The 10,479-nt window shown below is 42.4% G+C and overlaps 1 long non-coding RNA gene across 1 annotated transcript; it reads right to left on the reverse strand.

Moving 5' to 3' along the window:
• Positions 1 to 2,483: 2,483 nt before the first annotated feature.
• Positions 2,484 to 4,012, reverse strand: LOC146862720 (uncharacterized). The gene is made up of 2 exons (XR_014978499.1): positions 3,630 to 4,012; positions 2,484 to 2,918 (listed from the first exon to the last, which is right to left on the reverse strand). It is a non-coding gene; the product is annotated as an uncharacterized LOC146862720 (long non-coding RNA).
• Positions 4,013 to 10,479: the final 6,467 nt, after the last annotated feature.

The following is a 10,479-nucleotide window of genomic DNA, read 5'->3' on the forward strand; positions in this document are numbered from 1 at the left end:
GTGAGAGGTCATTGATCTGGTTCCTTGGCTGTTCTGACTCTCTGTATGCATTCCCATTAGGCATAATTCTACCATGCCAAGTTTTGAATGACCTTTCTTTATCTATGTTCTCTCCTCTCACTCATTAAGGTATGCATTTCTACTTTTCGACTGCAGAATTGCATTTCAATGACACTACTGTCTTCTTTCAATGGGCAATTGACGAAGTTCTTTCGAGTGCCACACTATCTGTGCATTGTGAATGGAGCCAATCAGCAGAAAACAGAACACTTGCCTGGTAAACGGCTCTTAGATCAATCTAAAAAAGAACATATCATTGGTAGAAGGAGCTTGGTTTGTGCAGAAAATGTGTCACTGGAAACGTAAAACTTTATGGGTGCTTTGCTTGCAGTAATCCTCATAGTGAGAAACTGTAAAGAAACCTCAGCAATGCAGATATCCTGCCGAACGTTTTTAAAGGCAAAGACATATTTTGCAGACAATTTTCAAAAGAGGACAAGAACCACAGTCTGTTATGTTTAGTAATCTTCTTGAAAATTAAGCATAACCTGTGGGGAAGAAAGTTACAGTTTCACCTACTTCTAGAGAAATGATAGTAGCGGACAGTATAAATGCATCATTAATGGTTAGAAACCATAAGAATCAAGAAACGTAAAAGCAGGTCACAAAAAAGAGTGACAAAGATGATATAGATGGAGGTGACGACCCTGAGGCACCAGCAGGAGGCAGAGGCATGCAGAGAGACAGTCTGATGTTACATGTTGACAGTGTAATGGTGAGTTAGCTATGGTGACCAGAATGCATGATACGCAGAGTGGATGCTTCTCATGGTCGCCTGCCTCCAGTGGCTTAGCTTAGCTTCTGCCTCTTCCCTGACACCTGCACAAGAATCAGAATTTCAAACCCACAATGGCCAACTTAATGGTGCATTAATCCAGTAATGTGTCTTGCTGTGTCTCTTCTGTTTGCCGTTACTTTTGTTGAAGTCCGTTGCCATAAGCAGAGTCTTCAACAGTCAGTCAGTCAAAAACAATGTTTATTTAGACCTTGGTCTTTAAACAATTATGAAACCAATTTAAAAAAAAAAACATCACAATATATACATTATCAATGTTAGGGAATTGATCAATTTTTCAATAAATAGTACATGAATCCAGTTTTCCTGCTCAGGGAGGCTCAACACATTTTAAAATATATGCAATATAAAAATATTCTTATAAAATACGATATTAGTACCATAATACAAAAGTTAAAATGGCTTAGAATCATTAAATCTTTTAACTAATTCATTGCTAGGAAATGTATTTATTTATTTTTAATTTCTTTCATATATTTCCCAATTGCAATCGCTATATCAAGATTTGGCATTTCAGTAAGTAGTTCTGCTGCCTTATTCCTTTGCCTTATTTCATATTTAAAAAATATTGGGCGGAGATAACATTTACGCTGTTCTAGTAGCGTTGTACAGTCCAACAGAATATGCAATATATCGCCTTTACAGGCACATGCATCAAAAAGAGAGTTTGCGAGTCCTTATTTGCGAATTTTAAGGAATCGCAAATAAAGACTCGCAAAACACGATGCAACAAAAACATTGCGAGAATATTGCGAATCGCTAAAAATCGCTAAATAAATTGCGATTTCGGCATTTGCGAACTCGCTATTAGCGATTTCGCAATTAGCGAAATCGCTAATACCGAAGTCGCTTTTTGATGCATCCTGATGACATCACAACCAGGAAGTGAGCAGCACCAGCCTCATTTCCAGTGCACAGTGTCAGGGAGAGGAGGGAGCTGGCTCTGGGAGCAGAACAGGAGTGTGACAGAGACAGAAGAAAAACTTGTGATATCAAATGGAAGCCTCACAAACAGCAGAGGAGAGCCAAACAGGCAGGAAACGCAAAATTAAATTTGCAGAAAAAGAAATTGACACCCTCATTGAGGGAGTAGTCCACAGCCATGACAAGCTGTTTGGAAAGGCATCATTGAAAGTGGCAGAGCAGGAGAAAAGGAAAATCTGGCTCCGGATCCAAAACAGGGTCAATGCCATTGGGGTGACACACCGCACCATTGAAGAACTCAAAAAACGATGGTACGACTTGCGCAGTCGGGCTAAGGTGCGCATAGCTGACCGCCTGAAGGAGGCAAAGAAGACAGGAGGGGGAACACCAACAGACACTGGGAACACTCCCATGGAGGACTTGATTGAATCCACCATCCAGCCAGAAGCTGTTGTTGGTGTGACCCAGCTGGACACGTCCGGAGCAGCAAACACATCTGAAGGTAAGATGAATGTATGTTTTCTTAGTGTTACAAAATGTAAAGGTAGAACTCGACCATAGCACAGCCCAAGTGCAGACCCTGAACATCCAGTACACAATGCATTCAGTAGGTGAGGGGCATTATGGGAGATGTAGTCAGGTCAAGCAGTTAAAATGTCAAATCTCAGAGTAACAACCCAAAAAAGCTGAATAGAGTATAAAATCATTTACAAAGGCAGAAATTTATTACTGTGCAATTAATATCACAGACATGAAATAATACAGTGTTGCACTGTTTCACCTCACAGATGCACAACGTGTAGAAGATGTGGATAGCGATTCCCCAGACATGCAGGACACCAGCGCAGGTGAACAGATGGACACACCTGTGGTGCAAATAAATCCCTCACGTCCAACAAAGTCACGCAGGGCTACTGTTCCATCCCTAGTCACCATGGAGTGTGAAGATGATGAGGCTGATGCAACACCAGGTGGCAGCCATGGCCAGACAACTTCCATCACACAAACACAACCACAGGTCCCCAGAACTAATCACAGAGCCCGGCGTAGGAGAGGAAGAGCACTCAGGACACAGCAGGAGGAGCAACCAAGTGATGTCTGGGGTGGTCTTGAGGGACAGATGCTCCGTATGCAGCGCCTGCAGACAAAAAACACACGATTAGTACAATTGCAAGTTGGCAAGATGGCTAGCAACATAGCAGTACTGTCAGAAAGTGTGCAGCAACTGAGCAAGGTGATGCATGAGGGAAATGTATCCCAGAAGAGACAGCATCGTCAACTAATGCTGCAATTGAAAATGTTTGCTAAATCAAACAATAGATTGGCCACGACAACTGCACTGCTGGCACGTAGGTCTGTGACCATGCAAACTGAAATGTGCCATTGGAGCGGCGATGTGGCTAAAGCACTGGACCAGGTCACAAATGCAGTTGATTTGCTAAATGCTTCCACAATTGCGGCCAACAATTCCACGCCCGAAGAGGGTAGTGAGGGTGGCTCAAGCCTAAGTAGTGTGGCAGTTCCAGTCCGCACTGCAGGAAGACGCAACACACGCAGCAGTACCCCCGCCGCTTCCAACATAACGGATGACAATGCTGGGTCTGACAGGCGTCTGGGTGTTCGTGGGAAAAAGCGCTAGACTGGCATGTACAAGTGCATTCCACTATGGTGACGTAACCATTTATTTGGATTTGACTTTTCACAGAGTGACAAGTGAATTGACATTTGCAAACCACTTATGTCCATTGCACTGGTCAGATTACAAGTGTGCTTGAACACTCATGGCAATTTTATTTAATTAAAGAATACTCTGATAGCAATAGTCAGTTTCTGTGTCATCATTACTCACCTCAGAAATAATTTTGTGTGATGTCAAATCTTCTCCTACGCCCTTCTGCTGCGCCTGCCCCTTGTGCTGCATGGTGTTGTGGCACTTGCTGGTTCCCATCCTCCGAATCGCTGTCAGACACCTCGATGTCCATTCCTCCCCTTGTCGCTATGTTGTGCAGCATGGCACATGCCGCTACTATCTTGCAGCATTGTTCAGGGTTGTACTTCAGTGCTCCACCGGTCTTATGTAGACATCTGAATCGGCTCTTCAACAGCCCAAATGTGCGCTCTATGATGTTCCTTGTCGAAATATGTGCTGCATTGTACCTCTGTTGATTGGCAGTTGTGGGATTGAGGTAAGGCGTCATTAGGTAATTACGCAAGGCGTATGCGCTGTCACCTACATGTAATGGAGCAAAGAGTCAGTGGCAGCTTCACATTGACATACGTACAATGACAGTGATAAACTATAACACATATTTACCAAGCAGATGTCCCGCTCCAAATTCTCCCCTGACAAGACGGGTGTGTATGCCACTTTGCCTGAAGATATAAGAGTCATGTGCACTCCCTGGAAATTGCGCAACAATGTCAGTGATAATGTTTTTGGCATTGCAAACAACCTGAATATTGAGGGAATGGTAAGATTTCCTATTTCTATATATATATTCCTGTGTTGCAGGGGGACATATTGCAACGTGGGTGCAATCAATACAACCCAAAACATGTGGGAAACGAGCTATCTGGTAGAACTCCTGTTTGGTTTTTGCAAGGTCAAGCGCGGTGGTAGGGAACTTGATATGAGACCCGATCACGGCCATCATGGCATCAAGGAATGCTTTCAATATTCTTGAAAGTGCGCTTTGTGACACACCTCCCGCAACAGCAATGACCCCCTGAAAACTGCCTGACGCCAGAAGGTGTAGGCAACATAGGACCTGCACATGCGTTGGGATGGCATTGGTCCTACGTGTCTGTCGTTGCATTATGGGGTCCAATTCATTGATTAGGTCATGGATCATTGCTGCATTGAGCCTATACTTGTCGTATATCTCATCCTCTTGCTGGCCTAGCAAAGTTATGCGGACTCTGAAGATGCGCTCATTCATTCGCCTCCGTCTCTGTGCGGCAGCCTGCAGCCTCATCCTCCTCGCCATCAGGTAAATCCCTGCCATTGTGAACAGTGCTGGCTCATTCTGGGTGTGTTTAAATGGGTTTCAGTTGGTTTTCACCTGTCTGTGATTTGCACTCATGATTACCACCTGGTTGTGATCCTTCTTATTTAGCGATCGCTAATTTGCGATTTTCATGGAAATCGCTATTTGCGATTTGTCATGCATACATTTTGCGATTCGTTGTTTGCGATTCGGTAATTGGGACACGCTAATACCGATTCGCTATTTGATTCGCAGAATGTTTTGCGATTCCTTATATTTGCGAAAAAATGGATTTTCGCAAATATACAGTTGATGCATTTCAACACTGACTTTTGCGATCGCAAACGGCCTATTTTTGCGATTCGCACCCTTTGCGATCGCAAAAAGGTTTGATGCATGTGCCTGTTAGTGCCCAAATTACACTTACAATGGCCATCAAAATATAACATTTTTCTTTTCAGTTCCTCATTTGCCAACCAGGGATTTATGCCTATTCTTATTCTTAAAATCTCCTGTCTATACCCCATGTTTGGTAAAATTTCCAGATAGGGGAACCAATTTTCTTTTCGCCATGAATCCCTCATTAATTGCACAGATTTTTTCTTCTCCAAGTAGACCATATCTCCTCTTCTTGAGGCTTCTTGTCCATATTTTATGAGCTCCTTCTTAGAGAACTCTACCTGCAACTGGCTCTGGGTGATTTTCACCTTTAGATTCTCACTGGCCTGTAATAATTTCTTTCTTGTATCTTTCGCCCATTTTAGGCTACTTGATATAATCTCTTTCCTACACCAATGTGATATCTTCTGGCCTGTCTCTAAATCCAGGCGTTTCCAAAATCTAACCAAAGCCATTTGAGCCTGAATACTCCAAGCAGTTGTACCTATCTCGGTTCTTATTGCTTGGATCATCGAAGAGCGTGGTAACGCCAACAATGTTTTCAGGCACATACCTTCCTCTTGGTCCCAAACTTGCTTACCGCTTAGATAAAGGATCTCTACTCCATATAATACCTGTGGTGGGATCATAGAGCTAAAAGCCTTTAACAGCGATCTATGTGACATATATCCATAGTCCCGATTAAATTTCTTCAATCCGCAGATTGATGAGACGGCCTTTGCTTTCTGAGCTTCTAAATGTGTATACCATTTCAACTTCCTGTCAAACCATACGCCCAGATAGCGATATTCATTCACTATTTCCAGTTTAAAATCTCCTAACATCCATTTAAAACTCGTGTCTTTATTTCCGAAACATAAACTTTTTGTTTTATCCATATTTACAATTAAACTTTTCCCTTCACAGTATTCTCTAAACGCATGTAATTTTCTCTGGAGGCCTATTTCGGTCTAGTCCAAAATCACCAGGTCGTCAGCATATAGCAAGCATGAAATTTTCTTACCGTCCATTTTTGGGCTTGCACTTCTTTCAACCTCTTAGGTTGCTGGTAGGTCAGCCAAGAATATTGCAAAGAGCAGGGGGGCTAACACGCAGCCCTGTCTTAGGCCATTTTCAATTACTATTTTTGGTGTCAGTGACCCCTCTGTATCTCTTATTACTTGGGCCCAATTGCCACAATGTAACTCTTTTATTATACTCACCAACCCTACGGGGATGTTTTTGTTTACTAGAGTTTCCCAAAGGCAGTTCCGATCAACTGAATCGAACGCTGCTCGAAAGTCAACAAAGCAGCAGCACATCTTACCATTTTGTTCCAATGACTTGCGTGCCACTGCCCATAAAAAAAAGCAGTGGTCGATTGTGGAGTGTCCTTCTTTAAAGCCCCCCTGTTCAGTTGGTACAATTGAAAATTCCTCCACCCAGTTCTTTAATCTATTCAGAATTATTTTTGAGAAAACTTTTTCCCCAATATATAACAGGTTAATTAACCTATAGTTTTGTGGTGCGCTCATATCACCTTTTTTATGGATTGGCCTTATTACGGCTCCCTTCCAATTCTTAGGTATTTTCCCTACCTCTAAAATTACCGAAAACATCTGAGAAAAAAAACTCGCCCACCACTGCATCTCTGACTTTATTATTATTGCTGGGAGGTTATCTGGCCCTACAGCCCGTGTTAGTTTTAAATCAGCTATAACATTTTTTACATTTTGTTCTGAGAAGTCTGATTTTAATTCATCCGTTAGCCCTGGCCATTGCTCTGGGGCTGTTTCTTCTGGTTTTCTACGTACGCCGTACAATACCTTCAAATACTTTTCCCATGCTGCCTCGTCTACCACACAATTCATGGCCCCGACAGGATGGTCTTCTCCTGCTTTCACTAGTTTCCAAAACTGTCTAAGGTTCTTCGTTTCAATAGACACCAATAAGTTTTCCCAACATTTTTCTCTATAGGCTCTTTTTGTAACTCTAAGTAACTTTTTATATTCTTTTTTCAATTTTTCAAGATGCCTTTGTTTCTTCCAGTTAGATTTTTTACTATTTCTCTCCTTATCTCTCTTTTTTTCTTCTGACAATCTACCGTGAACCATCTCAGGCAGTTTACAGGGATTGTATGCTGATTTACTTTATTTCTCTTCAATTCGATTCGTAGACATTGCACCACTTGCGCTATTTTTCCCTCGTACCATTCCAGATTTTGACCCGCTATATCTCCTAAAGGTATCTTCTGTTGCAATTTCCTTAATTTTTCTAAATATTCTTCCGTTAATCTAGTTGTTACTCTTTTTGGGTATTCAACTTGTTGTTCAATTACCTTATCACAGGGTTTCGTACGTCCACCTTGGATTGTCAGCTGCAGGGGATGATGATCACTCCCTTCTAACTGGAGTATCCTAAATTTCCTTATTAGGGGGAAGTTCAAAGCAAACATAAACATATAATCTATTGGGCAGTTTTGTGTACCTATTTTAAATGTTTTCTTTGCTGGGCAATCAGATTCAAATCTACCATTCAGACAATAAAGGCCCTTCGACCCTAAATAATTTCCCAGCCATTCATCCCGTCTTTGGGGGTCTTCAACAGAATATGCAACTACTTGTTCAATTACAATAAAGGGCATCAATATGATGCTGGTCGGACGAGCTGTGGCTGATGCGGGACCACCTGACAAGTAGTCTGCGGTCCTGCTGCCCTTATTACAAGGCGACCCAATTCATGTGTGTTGCAAAATGAATATTTTCTATTGTGGCTTGTGCTGAGGTCTGTAGCAAAAGCCACAATAAAAAATGTACACTTTAAAAACATCCCTACACCATGCGGTGCCTGCCACATGGTGCAGGGATGCTTAGAGGGACACCAGAGGAGCCCCCCAGGCTCCATAGTGAGGGGCCAGGGGGGATGGGGCCTTGCTAGAGGCCCCAAAGTCACTTTCCCGCCTCCCTTTTCATGGCGGGTGAAACACCATAAAATGGTAGGTGGAAAGGGACATTGCAATCTCTATGGCGATGCTTTATCAGGCACCTCCCAATTGTAGGGTTTACTGACCCTCCGATGGTCCGGCGGGCTCCTTGAACCCGTAAGAAAGCGTCGGACTGTCCTTCTGCCAGCTGCCTCAAACCACATGCATTGTATTGCATTGGTCAGACTGCAGCAGTAGATTACGGTCAGACAGCACCTGACGAGCCATCGGATGCAGTCTGACCGGCATCAAAATGACCTTCAAAGTGTTGGATGTGGTGCGTAAATAATGTGTGATACTGTTTGAAGGATTTGCTCTCTCACCAAATAAATCTTTGTGTTGGCACTCTTCTAGGTACCTGATTAACATTCAGGATACTTATATCAAATTGTACACTGTGAGCATTATTTTGGAAAGGTATACATTTGCAATGCATACCAAGCTGATTGTTATAACCTTTGCATTTGAAGTAGATGCAGTAACATTTGTAGGGCTTCTTGGTGGCTCTAGTTGTGCCACTTGTTGCTCCTATAATAAGCATGAAGCCACTGATGTTGCTTATGCGTGGTGTTAATGGAAATATTATGTGATGTTAAATGGAGGTTGAGTTCATCAGTGATTTATAATACAGCTTTGTGAGATGGTTGTCAGTCAATAGTGTCTTCAGTAGTGTTAGTAGGGACTTACGGACTGATTATGAGTTTGGCGGACCGCCAAACTCATGATGGCCCAGTGGTGGTGGTGTGGCTACTGCTGCACTGGCGGTCTGACCGCCATATTACAACTTTGGAGGTCGGACTGCAATGGGACGGCTGCAACCCCTGGGGATCCGCGTTCCCTCAGCAGTGGCAAGGCGGTCTTGGGCAAGCAATATGCTGGCGGTGCCACTGTAGCACTGCAAAGCATATTACAACTTTTCAGACCTCCACACTTTTCATTATGATAAGCCCGCCCAAAAAAGTGTGGTGGTCAGGAAAGTGCATGTGCATGGGGGTGGATGCAGGGAGGCTCATGATGTGCCCCCCTGTGTGCATGCACCCCTGTTTCTACACGGCATGGACTGACCACTCCATGCCATGCAGGAACAGGCTTTGGCGCTTCCTCAACACTGCAGTTGTACAGCTCACATATATGCCTTAGAACTGCACCCTTGCGGGACCGCTAAAGCACCGCCAGCCGAACCACGAGGAAACATCGCCAAAGTCATAATTGCTACCTTTTTTCTGTGTATATGGGCATTTTTTGTGAGAGGTCATTGATCTGGTTCCTTGGCTGTTCTGACTCTCTGTATGCATTCCCATTAGGCATAATTCTACCATGCCAAGTTTTGAATGACCTTTCTTTATCTATGTTCTCTCCTCTCACTCATTAAGGTATGCATTTCTACTTTTCGACTGCAGAATTGCATTTCAATGACACTACTGTCTTCTTTCAATGGGCAATTGACGAAGTTCTTTCGAGTGCCACACTATCTGTTCATTGTGAATGGAGCCAATCAGCAGAAAACAGAACACTTGCCTGGTAAACGGCTCTTAGATCAATCTAAAAAAGAACATATCATTGGTAGAAGGAGGTTCTCTCAGATATACCCGAGTGTTTAGTGAAATTGAAGTAGCATCCTACACGCGCATAGAGATTTTGATCTAAGGAATCATGTTGCACATTTCTTCATTACAATTTAGAAATCCAGAGAGGTCTTCAATTTAACTTGTTTCACAAAGTATTAGGAGTTTCTGATAAGTTAAAACTTACATTAGCTACTGTGCTATTAAAAGTCTCAGACTGAAAAATCTATTTACATTTCTTCTCATTAATGTCTTGGTCAACAAATTGGTATATGTGGTCCATTCAGCCTTGTAAAACTTTGTGTCAATTAAAAGTAGTAGACTGTTTTCGGTAGTAATGTCTGATTGTACAAATACGGTTGTATTCCTCTTTGGCTTTCTAATGCTCTTGCTGTTGATCATTTTTTCATGGATGATGTTTTGCAACAATACTTTGAGGTAATTTTCATTGAGTATATAGATGATATTCTTAAATACTACAGAGGAAGAAAAACGGCATCAGATTGAGACACGTTTTGTAACCATGCATTTGCTACACTAGAATATGCACGTTTCATTTGACCACTATGTAGAACTTAGGCCTCATCATATCTTCAGCAGTATTTCAAATGAACACAAAAAGATGCAGGAAAGACCTCATTGACCCACTCCAATTCATGTATTCCAAGTTTTCTTGCATGTTTCAGTATGTATAAGAAATGTGTTCAGGTCATTTCCAATATAATTTGGGGTCGCAAAACTCTTGCAGAAGACAATTCCGTTTTCATCACGGTTCCTGTTCTTTGA

Source organism: Triturus cristatus, chromosome 2_2, assembly GCF_964204655.1.
Source record: "Triturus cristatus chromosome 2_2, aTriCri1.1, whole genome shotgun sequence".
Taxonomy (NCBI): Eukaryota; Metazoa; Chordata; class Amphibia; order Caudata; family Salamandridae; genus Triturus; species Triturus cristatus.